This window comes from Nomascus leucogenys, chromosome 4, assembly GCF_006542625.1.
Source record: "Nomascus leucogenys isolate Asia chromosome 4, Asia_NLE_v1, whole genome shotgun sequence".
Lineage (NCBI taxonomy): Eukaryota > Metazoa > Chordata > Mammalia > Primates > Hylobatidae > Nomascus > Nomascus leucogenys.
Window position 1 is genome coordinate 44587728 of NC_044384.1, and position 23138 is coordinate 44610865.

The window sequence follows — 23138 nt, forward strand, 5'->3', positions numbered from 1 at the left end:
TATTAGTCCATTTTCATACTGCTATAAAGAACTGCCCAAGACTGGATAATTGATAAAGGAAAGAGGTCTAATTGACTCCCAGTTCCGCATGGCTGGGGAGGCCTCCAGGAAACTTAAAATCATGGAGGAAAGGGAAGCAAACACATCCTTTTTCACATGATGGCAGGAAGGAGAGGTGCCAAGCAAAGAGGAAAAAGCCCCTTATAAAACCATCAGATCTCATGAGAACTCACTATCATGAGAACTGCATGGGGTAACCGCCCCCATGTTTCAGTTACCTCCCACTGGGGCCCTCCCATGACATGTGGGGATTATTGGAACTACAATTCAAGATGAGATTTGGGTGGGGATATAGCCAAACCGTATCACCAGATTAATGTAAATATTTTTTACTTGGTAGGCTACTGACAAATACAGACTTAAATTTACATCTTCGAAAAAAATTTTTTTTTGAGACGGAGTCTTGCTCTGTTGCCCAGGCTGGAGTGCAGTGGCAGGATCTCGGCTCACTGCAGCCTCTGCCTCCCGGGTTCAAGTGATTCTCCTGCCTCAGCCTCCTAAGTAGCTGGGACTACAAGTGCGCACTACCATGCATAGCTAATTTTTGTATTTTTAGTAGAGATGGGATTTCACCATGTTTGGGCAGGCTGGTCTCAATCTCCTGACCTCGTGATCCACCCACCTCAGCCCCCCAAAGTGCTGAGATTACAGGCATGAGCCACCGTGCCCAGCCCCACAAAAAATTTAAACTCCAATTTTATATTGTCAGATTTCCATCTAAAGTGTACGTTACTCATTGTAAAATTTCCTTCTCTTTCTTCTCTTGAAGAAAAAACTTAACTTCAGAAAAATTGTGAATTCTTTTCATGGTTTAGATGTAAATAATTTAACTTAATAACTAAAGCTTAGACAGAAATGACTAGCAGTTATAAAAGTGTGTATGTTTATAATCTCTCTGGACTTAATAGTTGGTGTTTCAGGAATGATCATGTTTACTTTTTGTGGTCACTTACCGATATTATAATTATGCTGTCCCCCATCTTATAATTTAGGTTAATGTTTTGTAAAGACTTCTTCTCTAAATAGATTTTGTTTGTTTGTTTGTTTTGAGACAGAGTCTCACCCTGTCACCCAGGCTTGATTACAGTGGGGTGATCTTGGCTCATTGCAACCTCCACCTCCCAGGTTCAAGCGATTCTCATGCCTCAGACTCCCGAGCAGCTGGGATTACAGGCATGTGCCACCACATCTGGCTAATTTTTGTATTTTTTGTAGAGACGTGGTTCTGCCATGTTGGCCAAATTGGTCTTGAACTCATGGCCTCAAGGGATCTGCCTGCCTTGGCCTCCCAAAGTGCTGGCAAGGCAGAAGAATAGGGTCTGGAGGCAGAGAACCTAAGGCCAATTGACACTGACTTCCTAGAAGTAAAGCAAAAGGAAAACCCCAACTCTTCATAGCCAAGTAACAAAAGGACCAGAGGCTATTCCCTTTGTATTGCCCCTGCTTTTCTGCCTGGCAGATGAAAAATTGAAAGTACCTCTGATTGGTCCCTTCATGCAACCAATCAGGCTAGTAGTGGGCCAAGTCTTCATTTGCATAGGAGTATAACTTTGTAACTTCACTTAAGCCTCTGATTGGTTGCTTTTCAAAACCAATCAGACGTTTGCATAGGATGTAATTCTGTAACTTCACTTCAGCCTTTGATTGGCTGCTTTCTGCAACCACTAGGACTGATTCATTTACGTAGGGTGTACACCAAGTCACCAATAGGAAATTTCTAGAGGGTATTTAAGCCCCAGAAAATTCTTTAACTGGGGCTCTTAAGCCCCTTTGCTCAGGCCCATTCCTGCCCTGTGGAGTGTACTTTTGTTTTCAATAAATCTCTGCTTTTGTTGATTCATTCTTTCCTTGCTTTGTTTGTGCATTTTGTCCAATTCTTTGTTCAAGACACCAAGAACCTGGACACCCTCCACCAGTAACACTGGGATTACAGGCATGAGCCAGGGCTCCTGGCCTCTAAGTCAATTTTTATTTCTGTAGGTCTATAAGTTTTGGGAATACAGTTCCCTCCTGCTTTTAAATTGTGTATTTAAAATGAAAGGAAAAGTTGCCAGTTTGGAATGAATAAATGAATAAAATAAATAAATAAATGAACAATTAAACAAGCACACACACACAGAGTACACACATATAATGACCTGCTGGAATATTTTTCTCAAACTTTAGTTACTCCTGTAATGAACTGCAGATCTTTGATATTTTTCTACTATTCACCTGTCTACTGCAAAGCCTTTTTCTTTCCTCCCACAATTGCTTACCTTCATTGTTATCTTTTTCTTATATTTTATGTCCCTTTAACATAGTATGGCATTGCTAGGTCTCAGAATTTTATATGGTTCAATTGTTAATACCTTTAAGATTTGCAAAAAATTATACGACGTTCATGTTTTATTTTATTTTACTTTACCATTATTAGTTTTTTAGACAAGGCCTGGCTTTGTCACCCAGAGTGTAGTGGCACAATCATGGCTCACTGCAGCTTTCGCCTTCTGGGCTCAAGGATCCTCCTGCTTCAGCCTCCCAAGTATCTGGGATTGGAGGTATGTGCCACGACACCTGGCTAATTTTTGTATTTTTTGTAGAGTCGGAGTCTTGACATGTTGCCCAGACTGGTCTTGAACTCCAGGGCTCAAGCAATCTTTCCACCTCAACTTCCCAAAGTGCTGGGATTATGGCGTGAGCCACTGCGCCCAGCCCATTGTTCATATTTTAAAGTAAATTTTAACTAATTTCTTAGACAGCTGAATGGGAAGTCATCTTTCAGCATTTTAATCCAGGGGCTTTTTGTAGTATCTTAAGTCTCCTGGTCTCTGATTAGAAGGTGTTTTCCAGAATATTTTCAGTCTAAAAAAGAATCTCTTGGGATATTTTTTAGTGGAGGTTAAAATGAATAAAATAATATTTTCGCATCTGCTTAAATGTTGTAATCCAATTTTTGAACAGATAAATTTTTTAATGGTTCAAAAAATTGCAAAAGGTATAAGATGAAAAATTGTAATTACCTATTCATTTCCCACTTACCTGCCTACCCTCTGGATAGCCAGCATAATTGGTTTATTATAAATCATTCCAGAGTTTCTTTGTGTCTACAGAAGCAATGAAAAAATACATTTCCTTATTTTACCCCTTTTACTCAAAAGGTAGCATACTATACACCCAGTTTTCACTTTGCTTTTTAGAAAGCTAATAATATACCTAAAGATCTTTCCATATTATTTACTTAAAGAGCTTTCTCAGTTTTTTTACAATTGCCTAATATTCTATAACATATAATTTATTAAACCATAATTTATTCAATCAGCCTCCTAGTGATGAAAATTTAGGTTGTTTCCAATATTTTACTATTATAAGCAACGTTATAAGAAATAACCATATGCATTTCAAAAGATTATTGACCTTCTATTGTTATATGAGTATTTTTTCCTCTTTTTTTTTTTTTTTGTTGTTTTTGGATTTGTTTTTGTTTTTACCATGCAGAACTTTTTGATTTTCACATAGTGAATTTTATCATTTGTTTCTTCTATGGGTTCTTCATTTTGTGTCATGGTTAGAAAAGTCTTTCTTACTTCAAGATTATAAAAAAAATTCTATTCTAGCATTTTGTTGTTACATTTTCACATCTAAATATTTGATCCATTTAGAATTTGTCCTGATGTAGAATATGGGTGTAACATATATATTTTTCTAGGTGGCTATCTAATTATTACAATGCCATTTATTAAATAATTCATCTTTCCCCCCATTAATTTCAGATGACAACCTTTTCATTCATATACTAACTCCCCATATATGCTTGACTTATTTCTTAGCATCATGTTTTATTCTTTTCCCCTGGATTTGTCTGGCTATACATGTGCCAGTTTTCCTAATTGTCTTTTGATCTATTAAACATTAATATGGTTTTTGTTTATTTTTATTTGATGAATAACATGGGGTTGTAAGCATCCTGTGCTTTGGAAGGCATATTTTGATCATTAAGGTAAGGTGTGAATAAAGTCAGATGATAAGCCTGCTTGTGCCTGCACCTTGATATACTCAGTGTCTAGTCCTTTTGTGTTTATCCTGAAGGACAATGTTTTCTAAGATGTGATGGAGAAATGCTGAAAACATTTTATTAGTCATGTAGGCTCTGGATAATAGTTGTATAATTTGGACATGCACTAGATCATGCAAATAATCAAAGATTGAAAGAAGGATTGATCTTGCCCAGCTCTACAACACAGGAAAAACAGAAATATAAGAGTAATCACTTAGTAATCACAGAACGGTTTTTCTTTTCTTTTTTTTTCTTTATTATTTATTTTATTATTTTTAAGTTCAGGGGTACAAGTGATTTGTTACATAGGTAAACTTGTGTTATGGGGGTTTGTTGTACAGATTATTTTATCACCCAGGTATTAAACCTAGTACCCATTAGTTATTTTTTAAAATTTTCTCCCTCCTCCTACCCTTCACCCTCCAAAAGGCCCCAGTTTGTGTTGTTCTCCACTATGTGTCCATGTGTTCTCATCATTTAGCTTCCACTTATAACTGAGAACATGTGGTATGTGGTTTTTTGTTCCTGTGTTAGTTTGCTAAGGATAATGGCCTCCAGCTCCATCCGTGTCCTTGCAAAGGACATGATCTTGTTCTTTTTTATGGTTGCATAGTATTCTATGGTGTATATGTACCACATTTTCTTTTTTTTTTTTTTTTTTTTTTTTGAGACAGAGTCTCGCTGTCGCCCAGGCTGGAATGCAGTGGCGCAATCTCAGCTCACTGCAGGCTCTGTCCCCCAGGGTTCACGCCATTCTCCTGCCTCAGCCTCCCGAGTAGCTGGGACTACAGGCGCCCGCCCCCTCGCCCGGCTAAGTTTTTGTATTTTTAGTAGAGACTGGGTTTCACCATGTTAGCCAGGATGGTCTTGATCTCCTGACCTCGTGATCCACCTGCCTCGGCCTCCCAAAGTGCTGGGATTATAGGCGTGAGCCACCGCGCCCGGCCTTATGTACCACATTTTCTTTATCCAGTCTGTCATTGATGGGCATTTAGCTGGGTTTCATGTCTTTGCTATTGTGAATAGTGCTGCGCATGTGTCTTTATGGTAGAATGATTTATATTCCTTTGGGTATAATGGGATCCCAGTAATGGGATTGCTGGTTGAATGGTATTTTTGTCTTTATGTCTTTGAGGAATCACCACACTGTCTTCCACAATGACTGAACTAATTTACACTCCCACCAACAGTGTATAAGCTATCCCCTTTCTCCACAGCCTCACCAGCATCTGTTATCTTTTGATTTTTTTAAATAATAACAACATCAGCAAAGTCTCAGGATACAAAATTAATGTGCAAAAGTCACTAGCATTCCTATACACCAACAACAGTTAAGCCAAGGGCCAAATCAGGAATGAACTCCCATTCACAATTGCCACAAAAGAAATAAAATACATAGTAATACAGCTAACTAGGGAGGTGAAAGATCTCTACAAGGAGAACTACAAAACACTGCTCAAAGAAAACACAGAAGATGCAAACAAATGGAAAATCATCCCATGATCATGGATAGGTAGAATCAATTTTATTAAAACAGACATATTGCCCAAAGCAATTTATAGATTCGATGCTATTACTATTAAACCACTATTGACATTCTTCACAAATCTAGAGGAAACTATTTTACAATTCATATGGAACAAAAACAGAGCCTGGATAGCCAAGGCAATCCTAAGCAAAAAGAAAAAACCTGGAGGCATCACACTATTCAACTTGAACCTATTTTATAAGGCTACAGTAACCAAAACCAGCATGGTACTGGTAAAAAAACATAGACCAATGGAACAGAATAGAGATCCCAGAAATAAGACCACATACCTGCAACTATCTGATCTCTGACATATCTGACAAAAACAAGCAATGGGGAAAGGATTCCTTATTCAATAAATGATGCTGGGAGAATTGGCCAGCCGTATGCAGAAGATTGAAACTGGACCGCTTCCTTACACCATATACAAAAATTAACTTGAAATGAATTAAAAACTTAAATGTAAAACCCAAAACTATAAAAATCCTGGAAGACAACCTAGACGATACCATTCAAGACGTAGGCACAGGCAAAGATTTCATGATGAAGATGCCAAAAGCAATTGCAACGAAAGCAAAAAGTGACAACTGGGATCTAAGTAAACAGTTTTTCTTTGATATGTTATTTCAGTTATTTCTTGCCATAACTTGGTAGATACTGTTATTTTATGGATGACAAAACCAAGTCACAGATTGGTTAAATGAGCCCAAGTTCACACAGACAGTGTTAGAGCCTAAGTTTCAAGTTTGGCAATTTCTTTTTCCTGTTTGTTTTTTTTGTTTTTGAGATAACTAAATTTTCACAGTTAGCTGCAAAAATGGTAGAGAGGTCTTATGTACACTTTACCAAGTTTTCCCCAGTGGTTTTGTCATTGGAGAAGATGCACATAAGAAGTAAACATTTATATAATTTATATAACCATCTTATTTAACCATAAGTTGTAGCAATTGGGGAAACTGGGTAAAGAGTTACATCTCATTAGAGAGTACAATATTAAAACTAGGAGGATTCTGGGAAGATGGCAGAGTAAAAAGTCTCAGGAATCTGTCTCCTCACCTAGACAGCAACTGCACTGGCAGAATCTGTCTGATGTAAATATTTTTGGAACTCTGGCATCTATTGAATTGAAGGCTTACAATTCCTATCAAGTGGCTTGCAGAAGTAAATTGCAGTTAAGTTAAATCAATTTCAGCTGTTAGGACAGTAACAGTTCATATATCCTTTCACTCGCGTCCACGTGAAGAGACCACCAACCAGTCTTTGTTTGAGAAATAAAGCTTTTTAATCACCTGGGTGCAGGCGGGCTGAGTCCAAAAAGAGAGTCATCAAGGGAGATACGGGTGGAGCCGTTTTATACGATTTGGGTAGGTAAAGGAAAAAAGCGGGGTTGTTTTCTGGCGGGCAGGGGTGGGGGGGTCACAACGTGCTCAGCGGGGGAGCTTTTGAGCCAGGATGAGCCAACAGAAGGAATTTCACAAGGTAATGTCATCAGTTAGGGCAAGAACAGGCCATTTTCACTTCTTTTGTGGTGGAATGTCGTCAGTTAAGGCAGGAACCAGCCATCTGGATGTGTACGTGCAGATCACAGGGGATATGATGGCTTAGCTTGGGCTCAGAGGCCTGACATTCCTGTCTTATATTAATACGAAAAATAAAATGAAATAGTGGTAAAGTGTTGGGGTGGCGAAAATTTGGGGGATGGTATGGAGAGATAATGGACGATGTTTCTCAGGGCTGCTTTGAGCGGGATTGGGGTGGTGTGGGAACCTAGAGTGGGAGAGATTAAGCTGAAGGAAGATTTTGTGGTAAGGGATGATATTGTGGGATTGTTAGAAGAAACATTTGTCATGTAGAATTATTGGTGATGGCCTAGATATGGTTTTGTATGAATTGAAAAACTAAATGGAATGAGAGAAGGAGAAAAACAGGTATTAAAGGACTAAGAATTGAGGACCCAGGACATCCAATTAGAGAGTGCCCAAGGGGGTTCAGCGTAATTACTTGCTTGGTTGGCAAGTTTTTGGGCTCTATCCTTGAGTTTTTTTATGTTGTCATACACCAGGCCAGATTGATTTAGGTAAAAACAACACTCTTCATTTAAGAATATACAGAGTTGTCCTTTTTCAGCAGTGAGTAAGTCAAGGCCTCGGCGGTTTTGGAGGACAACTGCAGCTAAAGAGTCAACTTGGGCTTGGAGGACTGATAAAGTTTGTGATATGTCTGTGATGCTAGGAGAGAAATCAGCAGAGAGGCTACGGAAGGTCGTGACAGGTTGAAATGCCTGCTATTCCAGTACCGAGAGCAATAGTGGAGGCAGAAAGTCCTAAACTGACAAGCAAGGGAATTAGTGGAATAACTCTTTTTGGTCATGTCGATGTCATGAGGGGAGCAGGGAGCTCTTCGGTCCTGTTTGCAAATTGAATTTTGGGACTAAGAAAAACTAGTGTGCATGTGCCTGTCCAATTAGCAGGTAGACACGTGTAGGTGGAGGATCCACAGAGGAAGAAGAGACCTTGTGCGAGGCAAAACTGGAGATGCAAAGTAAAAAGGTGAGAAGGAGTGCTGAAAGGGGTGTCTTGTACCCAGACTCCTAGGGATCCAGCTAGGGCAGCAGCTGTCAGAGGTTGTAATGGGGACTGATGAGGTAACTGCATAGAGGGGGAGGTTCAATTTTCATGGTGTAGGAGAAAATCGTTGAGTGTCTACGAGCAACCTTTCACTGTTATTTTCGGGGCTGGGTATAAGTAAACAAGAAGAGGGCCTGGGAAGAGAGTCTGACGAGCAAGGGGAAGGTAGCCAAGGATGGAGTGAAATACAGGGTGTCTTCCTAAGCAATAATTACTGCTAATGTTTTTAAGTTTGCCAGTATTGATAGAGGGCTTGTCTGTAATACAGAGCTGGAAGGCTTCAGTTGTTTCAGTGATGTGTGTAGTTGGGCTTTGGAGATGAAGAGTAAAGGAACATCAAGAAGGTGAAAGATTACCTAGGGGAATTCCAGTGGGTCTTTGCCCAGAGATACATAAAGGAGCGGCCACAGGAATAGTAGTTTGTGTTGTGAGAGGTCTAAATATGGGTGGAGTAGAGTTGATATAAGGAGAAAGGTTTTTTAAGTAAGTGCAGAGGAGGGCAGCAGCTTGCTGATGTGAAATGTCTGGGGAGGTCTTGCTGGACCTGCCTAGAAAGTAAATGAGTTCTTCAGAAGGGAAGTTTGGAGGTGTAGGGAGACAGGAGATGTTGCCTAGTCTGCATGTAAGGTGGGGACAGCTGTGTAGGTGCTGGAAGAAAGGGAAATGCAAAGCCAGCGGTTGTTCACTAAGGAGGGATTAGAAACAGCTAGGAGAGAGTGAGTGAGATTGATAGTGTGGTGGAGATAGCTGGGGAGAGGTAGAGGGTGGCATAAGAATGGGAATGAGAATAAGAGTGAGTATAAAAGTAAAGAATAGAACTTCATCAGGGTGAAAGTATTGGAGGGTCCCCTGCCAGCAAAGATCATCTATCCACTCTAACAGGGAGTTAAGAGTTACCAGTCCTGGGTGGGGGCAAATCCATGAGCTTGATGTGTAGGGAAGGGAGGGGGCCTGAATAATCCCTGAGGAGTAGTAGAATAGCAGATGGAACACTGAGAAGTTATTTCCTTGAGCATAGATTTCCATGATGCAAAGGAAATGAGAGGTTATAAGAGGTGGGCTAGTGGCTTCTACTATAGCATAGCCTGCCTTTGCTGGTAATTAGGCCTGGTGGAACTGCCATCAATAAACCAAGTGTGATCAGGGTGAGGAACAGGAAAGAAGGAAATACGGGGAAATGGGGTGAATGTCAGGTGGATCAGAGAGATATAGTCATGGGGGTCAGGTGTGGTGTCAGGAATAATGTGGGAGGCCAGATTGAAGTCTGGGCCAGGAACAGTGGTAATTGTGGGAGACTCAACAAAGAGTGAATACAGCTGAAGGAGTGGGGGGGTGGGGGGGGAGCAGAAAGTATATGTGTCAGGTGTGAGGGAGGAAGAAAATAGATTTTGGAAGTTATGAGAACTGTAGAGAGTGAGTTGAGCATAGTTTGTGATTCTAAGGGCCTCTAAAAGTATTAGGGCGGTGGCAGCCGCCGCATGCAGACTTGAGGGCTAGGCTAAAACAGTAAGGTCAAGTTGTTTGGATAAAAAGGCTACAGGGCATGGTCCCAGTTCTTGTGTAAGAATTCTGACTGCATAGCCCTGCACTTCAGCTGTGGGTAATAAAAAGGGTTGGGATGAGTCACGGAGAGCTAGGGTGGGGCATTCTCTAAAGCTGTCTTCAAGGAACAAAAAGAGGAGTGGGGAAAGGATTTAGGATCCATAGGGTCAGCTAGGTTTCCTTTTGTGAGTTTATATAATGGTTTTGTTAGGATGGCAAAGCCAGGTTTCTAAAGTCGAAAGTATCCAACCATGCCTAGAAAGGAAAGGAGTTGTTGTTTTGTAGAAGGTGTTGGGGTTTGAGAGATCAGCTGGACGCAATCGGCAGGGAGAGCATGTGTGTTTTTATGAGAATTATGCCAAGATAGTTAACAGATGAGGAAGAAATTTGGGCTTGACTGAAGTAATGGGGGCTGTCTGTGAAGCCTTGTGGCAGTACAGCCTAGGTAATTTGCTGAGCCTAATGGGTGTCAGGCTCAGTCCAAGTGAAAGTGAAGAGAGGCTGGGATGGAGGGTGCAAAGCAATAGTAAAGAAAGCATGTTTGAGATCAGAACAGAATAGTGGGTTGTGGAAGGAGGTATTGAGGATAGGAGAGTATATGAGTTTGGCACCATGGGGTGGATAGGCAAAACAATTTGGTTGATAAGGCACAGATCCTGAACTAACCTGTAAGACTTGTCTGGTTTTAGGACAGGCAAAATGGGGGAATTATAAGGGGAGTTTATAGGCTTTGAAAGGCCATGCTGTAGCAGGCGAGTGATAACAGACTTTAATCCTTTTAAAGCATGCTGTGGGATGGAATATTGTCATTGAGCGGGGTAAGGGTGATTAGGTTTTAATGAGATGGTAAGGGGTGCTTGATCACTCGCTAAGGAGGGAGTAGAGGTGTCGTATACTTGTGGGTTAAGGTGGGGAGATACAAGGGGAGGATGTGAAGGAGGCTTTGAACTGGGGGAAAAGGTGGCAATGAGGTGTGGCTGTAACCTAGGAATAGTCAGGGAAGCAGATAATTTAGTTAAAGTGTCTTGGCCTAATAAGGGAGCTGGGCAGTTGGGGATAACTAAAAAGGAGTGCTTAAAAGAGTATTGTCTAAGTTGGCACCAGAGTTGGGGAGTTTTAAGAGATTTAGAAGCCTGGCTGTCAATACCCCCAACAGTTATGGAGGTAAGGGAAACACGCCCTTGAAAAGAAGGTAATGTGGAGTGGGTTGCCTCCGTATTGATTAAGAAGGGGATGGACTTACCCTCCACTGTGAGAGTTACCTAGAGGTCTGTGATTGTCCTGTAGGCTTCCAAGGCAACCGGGCATTGTCAGTCTTCAGCTGCTAAGCCGAGAAGATCTGGGAAGGAGTCAATCAGAGAGCCTTGGGCCAGAGTTCCAGGGGTTCTGGAAGTGGCTTCCAGGTGAGTTGAATAGTCCAATTTTCAGCAGGGTACTGCACAGATGGGACATGGCTTAGGAGGAATCCTGGGCTGTGGGCATTCCTTGGCCCAGTGGACAGATTTCCAGCACTTGTAGCAAACACCTGGGGGAGGATGTTCTGGAGGAACCCCTGGCAGCTGCAGTTCAGGCGTTTGGAGTTCTTCTGTGCTGGAGATATGCCTGGGGTTTGTCTCACAGTGGAGGCAAGGAATTGCAACTCAGAAATACATTGCTACTTGGCTGTCTCTACTTTATTATTGTACACTTTGAAGGTGAGGTTAATTAAGTCCTGTTGTGGGGTTTGAGGGCTGGAATTTAATTTTTGGAGCTTTATTTAATGTCGGGAGCAGATTGGGTAATAAAATAAAATGTATATTGAGAATAAGACGGCCTTTTGACCTTTCAGGGTCTAGGGCTGTAAAGCATCTCAGGGTTGCTGCTAAATGGGCAATGAACTGGGCTGGGTTTTTCATATTTGATGAAAAAGAGCCTAAACACTAACTGATTTGGGAAAGGTCGGATAAAGAAAAAGGAGTATTAACCTTGACTATGCCTTTAGCTCCAGCCACCTTTTTAAGAGGAAATTGCTGGACAGGTTGTAGAGGGCTAGTCACAGAACAAAACTATAAGCCGGACCAGGTGTGAGGAGGGGAGGTGATAAAAGGATTATAGGGTAGAGGAGCAGAGGCTGAGGAAGAATTGGGACCTAGCTCAGCCTGGCGAGGAGGGGAGAGGTCAGATGGGTCTGTAGAAAAGGAAGATTAGAAAGACTCAGCGATGCTTGGGGTTGGGACTGAGGGGACAGGCGGGAAGGAAATAAGGAAGATTTGGGACGAGTTGCATTGGGAACAGACTAGGGAGGGACTGATGTAAAAGAATGCCTGGACGTCAGGTACCTCAGACTGCCCATTTTATGACAAGAATTATTTTGATCTTGTAAGATGGAAAAATTGAAAGTGCCATTTTCTGGCTATTTGGAACCACTGTCGAGTTTTTATTGGGGTCAAGTGGCATTGCAGAAGAAAATAAGGCATTTAGGTTTTAGGTCAGGTGTGAGTTGAAGAGGTTTCAGGTTTTTAAGAACACAGGCTAAGGGAGAAGGAATGGAGGGTGGAAGGTTGCCTTTAGTGAAGGAGGCAAGTCCAGAGAAAAGAGAGGGTAGAGACCCAGAGAGAAGGGATGGGGGTGCTTGCCTCCCAGGGAAGTGGAGAAGGGGTAGAGACACAGAAAGAAGGGGTCGGGGTTCTTGCCCCCCAGAAAAGCGGTACTTGCCGCTAAGGGTGAAGGACCAAGGCAGGCGTCCCCACATGGTCAGACACCTCTGAAACATGGGTGAATAATCAGGCAGGCATCCCTGCGTGATTAAATGCCAAGGGAAGACTGTCTTCCCGAGTCTGTGACTGGCGCCAGAGTATTGGGTTCATGGATAAAACAGTTCTCCTTTGTCTCTACCAGAAAAGGAAAGAGAGAAGGGAGAGATTGAAGTGTGGCACCAAGATTGAAAGGAGAGAGGTTGAGGGATAATGAGAGAGGTTGGAGAAGAGAGTAAAGAGAGGCCGCTTACCTGATTCAAAATTGGTGAGATGTTCCTTGGGCTGGTCAGTCTAAGGACCCGAGATTGTAGGTGGATCTTTCTCACGGAGCAAAGAGCAGGAGGACGGGATTGATCTCCCAAGGGAGGTCTCCCAATCCGAGTCACGGCACCAAAATTTCACTTGCATCCATGTGATGAGCCCACCAAACAGTCTTTGTGTAAGAAATAAAGCTTTTTAATCACCTGGGTGCAGACGGGCTGAGGCCGAAAATAGAGTCAGCGAAGGGAGATAGGGGTGGGGCCGTTTTATAACATTTGGGTTGGTAAAGGAAAAAAGGGGGGTTGTTCTCTGGCAGGCATGGGTGGGGGTCACTAGGTGCTCAGCAGGGGAGATTTTGAGCCAGGATGAGCCAGGAGAAGGAATTTCACAAGGTAATGTCATCAGTTAAGGCAGGAACCAGCCATCTGGATGTGTACAGCCATCTGGATGTGTATGTGCAGGTCACAGGGGATATGATGGCTTAGTGAAAGTGAAAAGTGACAACTGGGATCTAAGTAAACAGTTTTTCTTTTGATATGTTATTTCGGTTATTTCTTACCATAACTTGGTAGATACTGTTATTTTATGGACGAAAAAGCCAAGTTACAGATTGGTTAAATGAGACCAAGTTCACACAGACAGTAATAGAGCCTGAATTTCAAGTTTGGCAAGTTTTTTTTTTTTTTCTGTTTGTTTTTTGTTTGTTTTTGAGATAACTAAATATTCACAGTTAGCTGCAAAAATGGTAGAGGTGTCCCACATACACTTTACCAAGTTTTCCCCAGTGGTTTTGTCATTGGAGAAGATGCACATAAGATGTAAACATTTATATAACTTATATAACTATCTTATTTAACCATAAGTTGTAGCAATTGGGGGAACTGCATAAAGAGTTACATCTCATTAGAGAGTACAATATTAAAACTAGAAGGATTCTGGGGAGATGGCAGAGTAAAAAGTCTCAGGAATCTGTCTCCTCACCTAGACAGCAACTGCACTGGCAGAATCTGTCTGATGTAAATATTTTTGGAACTCTGGCATCTATTGAATTGAAGGCTTACAATTTCTATAGAGTGGCTTGCACAAGTAAATTGCAGTTAAGTTAAATCAATTTCAGCTCTTAGGACAGTAACAGTTCATATGCCTCACCTCCAGTCCTGGGATAGTTATGTATTCCTGGAGCAGCTTGCACACAGCTTGTGGAAGCCAAGGAGGGCAAAAAGGACCCTGTTCTACAAATATGGGGGATCTGTGCTCTGATTGCTGAGTGCTGCTTCTGATCACCTGGCTCCATTGTTGCTGCTTCTGCTACACCACCCCCATTGTTGCAAGCCTTTCTCCTTCTGGCTGAAGTGACATCCAGGGGATTTAAAGGGCCAGTTCTATATTTCCCCTACTCTTGAGTTTTTTTTTTTTTTTTTCTCCCTTTCGGGAGCCAGACATTAAAGACTGGAACATTCAAAAGCAACTGGATATATGAGGAAATTAGAAAGTGACCATACTTGCTTAGAAAAAGGCACTGTAACAGCCTACAACAATCAGAAAAACAAAAGGAATAACAGAAACAATGGCAGACAAACAGCAAAAGGAGAATATTATTTTCAGAGTTACCACATTATTTGATTTGAAGGTCCAGTTTTTGACAACAAAATCACAAGGAAAACAAAGAAGCAGGAAAGTTTGGCTCATTTAAAAAATAAGCAGAAACTGTCCCTCAAAAAGACCTAATGGCAGAACTATTAGACAAAGATTTAAAAATCACTGTCTTAAAGATTCTCAAACAACAAAAGAAAGATGTGGAGAAAGTCAAGAAAATGATGCATGAGCAAAATGGGAGTATCAGTAAGGAAATAGAAAGGCTAAAATAAATAAATAAATTCTAGAGCTGAAAAATACAATAACAAATTAAAAATTCACTGAAGGGATTCACAGGCAGGTTTGAGCAGGCAGAAGAAAGAATAAGCAAACTTGAAGGTAGGGTATGGAAATTATTGAGTTTGAGAAACAGAAAGAAAAAGGTTTGAAGAAAAGTGAATAGAGCCTAAGGGACCTGTAGGACACCATCAAGCAGATGGATGAGTATACACATTTCAGGAGTTCTAGAAGAAGAAGAGAGAAAGGGACAGAGAGAATATTTGAAAAAATAATGGCTTGGCCGGGTGCGGTGGCTCACGCCTGTAATCCCAGCACTTTGGGTGGCTGAGGCAGCTGGATTGCTTGAGGTCAGGAATTCAAGACCAGCCTGGACAACATGGTGAAACCCTGTCTCTACTAAAATACAAAAATTAGCTGAGCGTGGTGGTGGGCACCTGTAATCCCAGCTACTAGAGAGGCTGAGGCAAGAGAATTGCTTGAACCCAGGAGGCAGAGGCTGCAGTGAGCCCAGATCATGCCATTTCACTCCAGCCTGGGTGACAGAGTGAGACTCCATCTCAAAAAGAAAAAAAGAAAAGAGAAAAAATAATGGCTGAAAGTCCCCCAAATTTGATGAAAGCCATCAATATAAACATCCAAGAAGCTTAGAAAACTCCAAATAAGATGAACTCAAAGAGACGTACACTGAAACACATTTTAATCAAACCATGAAAAGACAAAGATAAAGAGAGAACCTTGAAAGCAGTGAGAAAGAAGTGATTCATCACTTTCAAGGGATCCTCAATAAGATTATCAGCTGATTTCTCATTAGAAACTTTGGGGGTTACCAGAAGGGCTAGAAACTCTAGGCTGAAATGTGAAACACAGGTAACAAAAGAAAAGATAGACAAATTAGACTACATGAAAATTTAAAAATTGGCCAGGCATGATGGCTCATGCCTATAACCCCGCACTTAGAGAGGACAAGGCAGGAGAACTGCTTGAGCTCGGGAATTCAGAACAGCTTGGGCAACATAGTGAGGCCTCATCTCTACTTAAAAAATAAAATTAGCTGGGTGTGGGGGCATGGGACTATAGTCTCAGCTACTTAGGAGGCTAAGGTGGGAGGATTGCTTGGGCCTGGGAGATTGAGGCTGCAGTGAACTTGATCATGCCACTACACTCCAGCCTGGGTGACAGAGCAGGACCCCATCTCAAAAAATAAAAACAAATTTTAAAAATTAAAGATTTTTTGCATCAAAAGATAATATCAAGAGAGTGAAAAAGCAACCTACAGCTGAGCACAGTAGTGTACACCTGTAGTCCCAACTACTCAGGAGGCTGAGGCAGGAGAATCAGTTGAGCCCAAGAATATGAGACCAGCCTGGGCAAAAAAGCAAGATCCTATCTCAAAAAAAAAAAAAAAAGTAACTTACAGAATGAGAGAAAATATTTGCAAATTATATATCTGATAAGAGATTGATATTCAGAATAAGCAGAGAATTCCTAAAGCTCAACAACAACAACAATCCAATTCAAACATGGGCAAGGGACTTGAATAGACATTTTTCCACAGAAGATGTACAAATAGCCAATATGCACATGAAAAGCTAATTATTAGGGAAATGCAAATAAAAAATATAATGAGATACCATCTTATACCCATTAAGATAGTTACTACCAATTAAAAAAAAACAGAAATAACAAGTGTTGTGAGGATGTGGAAAAATTAGAATCTTTGTGGACTGTTGGTGGTAATGTAAAATGGTCTAGTTGCTGTGGAAAACAATATTGTGGTTTCCTCAAAAAATTTTAAATAGAATTACTGTGTGAACCAGCAATTCCACTTCTGGGTATATACTCAAAGGAATTGAAAATACAGACTTGAAGCGATATTTCTAAACCCATGTTCATAGCAGCAATAGTCACAATAGCTAAAACATGGAAGCAGCCCAATTGTCCATCATGGATTAATAGATAGACAAAATGTGATATATCCATACAATAGAACATTATTCAGTCTTAAAAAGAGGGCTATTCTGACATATGCTACTACATGGATGAACCATCAGGACATCATACTAAGTGAAATAAGCCAGTCACAAAAAGACAAATACTACATGATTCCATTTATATGAGGTATGTAGAGTAGTCAAATTTATAGAGACAGAAAGTAGAATGGTGGTTGCCAGGGCATAGGGGGAGGCTTGGGTCATGTTTTTGCTTTTAATTTTTTTTAAAAATCTACTCTGCCAATCTCTTTAATTGGTAAATTTAGACTATTTTTATTTAATGCAATTATTGCTATGTTAGTAGTTAATTATTCCATTTTATTTTTTGTTTGTTTCCTCTGTTTTTCTCTTTTGCCTTATCGCGAGTTATTAAAACACTTCTAAAAATAATTCCATTTTGGCCGGGCGCAGTGGCTCATGCCTGTAATCCTAGCACTCTGGGAGGCCAAGGCAGGCAGATCACAAGGTCAGGAGATCGAGACCATCCTGGCTAACATGGTGAAACCCCATCTCTACTAAAAATACAAAAATATTAGCCGGGCATGGTGGCAGGCACCTGTAGTCCCAGCTACTCGAAGGGAGGCTGAGGCAGGAGAATGGCGTGAACCTGCGGGGCGGAGCCTGCAGTGAGCCAAGGTGGTGCCACTGCACTCCAGCCTGGGCAACAGAGAGAGACTCTGTCTCAAAAAAAAAAAAAATTCCATTTTAATTTATCTGTGGTGTTTTAATTGTATGTCTTTGTTTTGTTTTCTTAGTGGTTGCTCTGGGTGTTATATTACACACACACACACACACACACACACACACACACGTATGTATATATATACAACCTATTGTAGTCTCTCTCTCTCTATATATACAACCTATTGTAGTCTACTGGTATTGACATTTAACCGTTCAAATAAAGTATAGAAACCTTACTTTTTAAAAGCCCCTTTACCCCCATTTATCATGTAATGATCTTAAATTATCTCCGCTACCTGTATTAAGAAACAAATCAAATGGTGTTAACATTTCTTTTGCTTCAACAATCAAACACAATTTGGAAAACTCAAGAGGTAAAGGAACATCTATTGTATTTACTCCAATTTTTACTTTTTTTGTTCTTACTTTTTGATGTTCAAGATACCTTTTATCATTTCTGTCCTATTTCAAAAACTTCTTTTAGCTGTTCTTTTAGAGAAGATTTGCTAACAATAAATTCTCTTACTTTTCTTTCATCTGAGACTATCTTGATTTCTTGTTCATTCTTGAAGGATATTTTTACTAGATAAGGGTTTTTTTTCTTTCAGCATTTGAAAAATATTGTGCCATTTCCTTCTGGCCTCCGTGGTTTCTTATGATAAATCTGCTGTCAATGAAACTTTCTTCCACCGCCTTCCATTCACCACCCAAAATAGGTAAGATGTTTTTTCCTCTCATTGCTTTCAAGACTTTCTTCTTTATCTTTAGTTTTCAGTTTGACCATTCTGTGTCATGGTGTAGATTTCTTTGTGTTTATTCTGTTTACAGTTTATTTACATTCTTGAATCTGTAGGTTTATGTCTTTTGCCAACTTTGGGAAATTTTTAGGCATACATTTAAAAACTACCTTTTCAGTTCTGCCTTTTTTTCTCTCTCTTTCTCAGACCACAGTTGCATGAATGTTAGATCTTTTGTTATAGTCCCACAAATTCTTGAATTCTCTTCATCTTTTTCTCAGTGTATTTTTTCTCTGTTGTTCAGATTGGTAAATTGGTCATTTCTATTGCTCTATCTTCAAATTCACTGATTCTTTAATCTGTCTTCTCCATTCTGCTGTTCATTCCATCTGGTAAGTTTTAAAATTTTTGTTATTGTATTTTTCAGATCTAAAATTCCCATGTTGTTCTCCTTTATATCTCCTATTTCTTTGCTGAGACTTGCTTTATTTCATTTGTATTTTTCCTTTGTTTCAAGTGGGTTCTTAGCCATTTTTGTGATGGCTGTTTTAAAATTCTTGTCAGATAATTCCAACATTTGTATCATCTCGGTGTCAGTGACTATTGATTATCTTTTCCCATTCAAGTTGAGATTTTCCTGGTTCTTGGCATGATGAGTGAGTTTTCAATTATATCCAGCACATATTAGGTATTTTGTTACGAGACTACTCTGGATCCTATTTAAATCTTGTATTTTCAGCAGGCCTTCTGTGAATCCACACTGGTGGGGCAAGAGTAGTACCACCTTGTTACTGCCATATTGGAGTTGGAGTCCAGGTTCCTCACTTGGCATTTGTTGACACCCAGGATGGAGAGGCTGCCTTGTTACTGCTGGATAGAGGTGGGAGTTCAGTCTTCTTGCTAGACCTCTGCTGACACCACACTGGCTGGGACAGGGAAGGGCATCTTGTTACTGTTCTCCAGGTGGCCCCCACTGATGCTGTATTGTTGGGGGTGTCATCAACTCTGGGCACTGGTGAAAGTCCAGGCTTTTCATTCAGTCTTCTCTGAAACTACCTGAGTAGAGAGAAGAGTACCTTGTTACTGTCAAGCAGGGATGAAAGTCCCAGCTCCCCACTTATTCTTCTCTGACACAGGCTTGGCACAGGGAGTGATACCTTATTACAGCTGGATGCAGATGGAAGTGTAGGCTTCCCATTTGTCCTTTGCTAATGGGTCCTGGTGGGGTTCACATTTTTTTTTTCATGGTGTTTGGTTGGAGTAGAGTAGTTAGTGTCTAAAAAAGTTTTCTCTCCTTCTAGGCTGCTGCTTCTAGGTCTTTTAGCTAGAGAGTGCTTGCTTTTCTTGAGAGATTTTGTTTTTTTCTGGGCTGTTTGGTGTTTCTAAGCTGCTGGCTTTTCCAGCTCCACATCTGGAATACGTGAAGAAAAAGAAAACCCAAGAAACTTATCACTGCATCTTTCTTGGATCATGAAGTCCATAGACAGGCTGCTTTTTTTTGTTCTACCTTTTGGAGTCTTTTTATGTGTATTTAGTATATAATATCCAGAGATTCTAGCCGTACTTAGCAGGAGGAGTGGGGAGAAATCCATCTTGTACTGGACCCAGAAACTAATAGAACAATATTTAGTATTGAATATTATTTGTATTAGAATTTGGAAAACAAAGAGTTGAGGAGCTCTCTAATATATAGTTGATTTTTTTCAAGTATTCTAAAATTCTCACCAATGGTGTTAAAATCATGTGTCCTGAAGTCACCAGAAAAATGTCAAGAACAAAGTTTAAGATATTGGTTGCAAAATGTAGATGCTTTTCTAGGGAATGTAAGATGATTTATTTACCAAAAGAAAAAGACAGTAGAATACAAACAAAAATACCAGCTGGGTGTGGCTAGTGCTTTTTGTAATGATTACTTTCTGGGAGCTGAATAAGATAGCGCTTTGTGAAAGGAAGGGGACTTAAAATCATTTAGGACTCCATTCCAAAATTACACGTGCAGGGTTTTAGAGAGACACACACTCATTACTGTTGATTGGAGTTATGTAACTCACATTACCCAGGGTATTACAGCTCGCTTTGTTAGTGTCTAATCTAGTGCCAGACTCCCCAAAGGCCCCAAATCTGGCAAAGACACAGTAAAATGAAATGCAATGCTGTTTTTTTAAAAAAAAAAAAAAAAAAAAAGAAAATGCAGTCCAAGCTGTTCTCTGTAAGTTTTAAGCTTAGATTTAATCAAGTCCAGCCAAAATTATTCCACCCAGGAGCTATTATCACATTCCTTTTTTTGAAAGCAGCTAAAACCACGGAATTGTTGGCAGTCATATCCAATCCTTTAGGAAAAATTCTTATAGCCTCGCAGTTCCTAACTCTAACTTCCTTTTCCTGTTTAACGTGTTTGTGAAGTTATTTGGGAAAAAAATGTTTGAGTTTTAATTTGTAAGTCTTCAATTTAGAACTTGCTGTGAATGAAAAGGATATTGACTCTGGGAGAAATAATTTGGAAAATTTTGATTTTTAAGGGGAATTAATACAGAGAACCATATATATGTATGATTAAATATATATTATGTATTATATTATTTCATATATTATATATTTTATATATACACTTAAATATACTTTTTCTAGCTTTATATATGTTCATATATAAATATGTAACACATATGTACATATATAAAGCTAGAAAAAGAATAAATATATATTTTATTATATATTATATATTATAATATGTATTATATTCTTTACATTCCCTAGCTTTGTATATATATAAATCTAGAAAACAAAAACAAAACCCAAGATACTATGGCAGTAACTTCAGACTGACTTTAAAAACCACCAGTTTTTATTTATTTAAATACTTTTTGAGCTGCAACCCCTTGAAAAATTCATACCTAGACTGAGCCATAATTCCTTTTCTACCATTTGTTACTTCACCTGGTTTTTATAAATGTTTACGTGAAAGAGAAAATACTTAAAGGTGTATATATTCTGCTTATACTTTGTCAGAAATATCTATGATGTTGTTTGGAATTTCTATTACATATGATAGCCACTTGCAATTTAATAAACAGGCACTTTTTTATTTGTATGGACAGTTCGCTCTAGGGAAGACCTTTTGGAGCTGATCATAAATGGTACAGGATGTGCTCATTTTAAACAAAATTGAGAAATATATGAAGGCATGTTTTTGGCCCCTTCTTAAATCTGTACCTTGTTTCTCTCTCCTGAATTCATCCATTTCCATCCTTGGGCCTTATCCTGTGGCCTGATTCTACCTTCATACGGCTGTCAACAAATTTTTGCTAACATTGACTTAAGGTGGGTCTTGAAATGATTTAAGTAAGATATAGTTTTGTCGAATCTTTTTTTTTTTTTTTTTAAAACAAGATTGCTGGAAAATGAAAAAGCATTGTTTTTTTCCTTCCCCTCTGCTTTTTCCGGAGGCTGGAAGTGAAGAGTAAGTTAGCATGCCATCTAAAGGAGTGTGGAGCCCTGGTCTGTGCTTGTTTGATATAAACATTAAGCTTTTTATGAATTGTGGAAGCCATTTCTGGGAGGAAAAGGGCTCAAACCTGAACAAATCACTGGAGTCCAGCCATACAGGGCTCTCAAGGGAAAAGCTTAAGCTAAAGACCTTCCCTAGTTGGGCCATCAAACCAAATCAAAAAGTGTCTGCTCATTAAATTGCAAGTGGCCATCTGTTTGCTTAATCATGTGCTTCTTTTTCCGTTGGGCTGGTTATCACCGTCTGGTCTGGCCCCTTTTACTAATTAGCCTAAGCTTGATCTTTAGGTGAACCACAGTTTAATTTTATCTGGCATGGAATATGGGTTTATTTATTGTTCCATTTGGTTAAATCATTTGAGGGAAAAGAAAAAAAAGTTACTATTCTATAGTTTACAAGGACTGGTTATTTAGAATCTGGATTAATATTTGGCTTTTACATTTGAACATTCCCCAGTGAACTGTTTTATGTTATTCTTTTTCTCATTTTGGCAGTGAACATGGTAATGTTTACATTTATGGTTTTTTAGAGCTAGACAGTATTCTTTGTTTTTTGTTTTTGTTTTTCTTTCTTTTCTTCTCATTTCTTTTCTTACTTGCTTTTTTTTTTTTTTTTTTTTTTTTTTTTGAAACAGGGTCTCTCTTTGTTGCCTAGGCTACAGTACAGTGGCACAATCATGGCTCACTGCAATCTCTGCCTCTTGGGCTCAGCCTCCATAGTAGCTGGGACTACAGGTGTACGCCACCATGCCCGGCTACTTTTTGTATTTTTTTGTAGAGATGGGGTTTCACCATGTTGTCCAGGCTGGTCTAGAACTCCTGAGCTCAAGCGATCTTCTAGCTTCTGCCTCCCAAAGTGCTGGGATCACAGGCGTGAGCCACTGCACCCAGCCTGTTTTCTTTCTTTGTTAAGCAATACATATGTATGTTATAACGGATCCAGTTAATACAGTATAAAGGCAAAGTCTAGATAACCAAAGTTAACAGTTTGCTGTGTATCTTTTGCAATGCTTGTTCAAATACAGATGAGTGGGATGCAATAAAGATATAAATGTAACAAATAAAGCTATATGAGAATATTTCCATAATGTAGTGGGCGGCAATGTGGGAGTAAGGGAGGGGAGCTTCTTAAGATGGAAAACCCAAAAGCTTAGAGTCAGACTTGAGCCACGTTAAAAATTTAAAGTTTCTAAATATGATTGCCAGTTTGGGAATTGTTTATAGTGTACTTATAAATACTGTCACTGAATCAACCAATCGTTTTAGCACCATGTACTCTTAATTTTGGTTAATAAGTTTAATTCATATTATACTATTTTAATAGGCTGAATTTAAGTATATACGCTGAAAGAACCATAAGACTATATTGTATTGACTGTAAAAATCCACGAAGTAGATTTTTTTTTAAACATTCTCAAGTTCGACTTCTTTTTAAAATTCTTTTTCATTCTAGATTCCATAGATAGAAGCATGTGAGGAGATCTCAGTCTAGTTCTGTGTTGGGAGAACAAATGTCTGTGCATACGATGTTCCCTTCCTGAGCACTATCTTATTTAAC

The 23138-nt window shown here is 39.6% G+C and overlaps 1 long non-coding RNA gene across 1 annotated transcript; it reads left to right on the forward strand.

Moving 5' to 3' along the window:
• Window positions 1–6135: 6135 nt before the first annotated feature.
• LOC115834747 lies at window positions 6136–21714 on the forward strand. The gene is made up of 3 exons (XR_004029643.1): window positions 6136–6222; window positions 10809–10813; window positions 21703–21714. It is a non-coding gene; the product is annotated as an uncharacterized LOC115834747 (long non-coding RNA).
• The last annotated feature ends 1424 nt before the right edge of the window (window positions 21715–23138 follow it).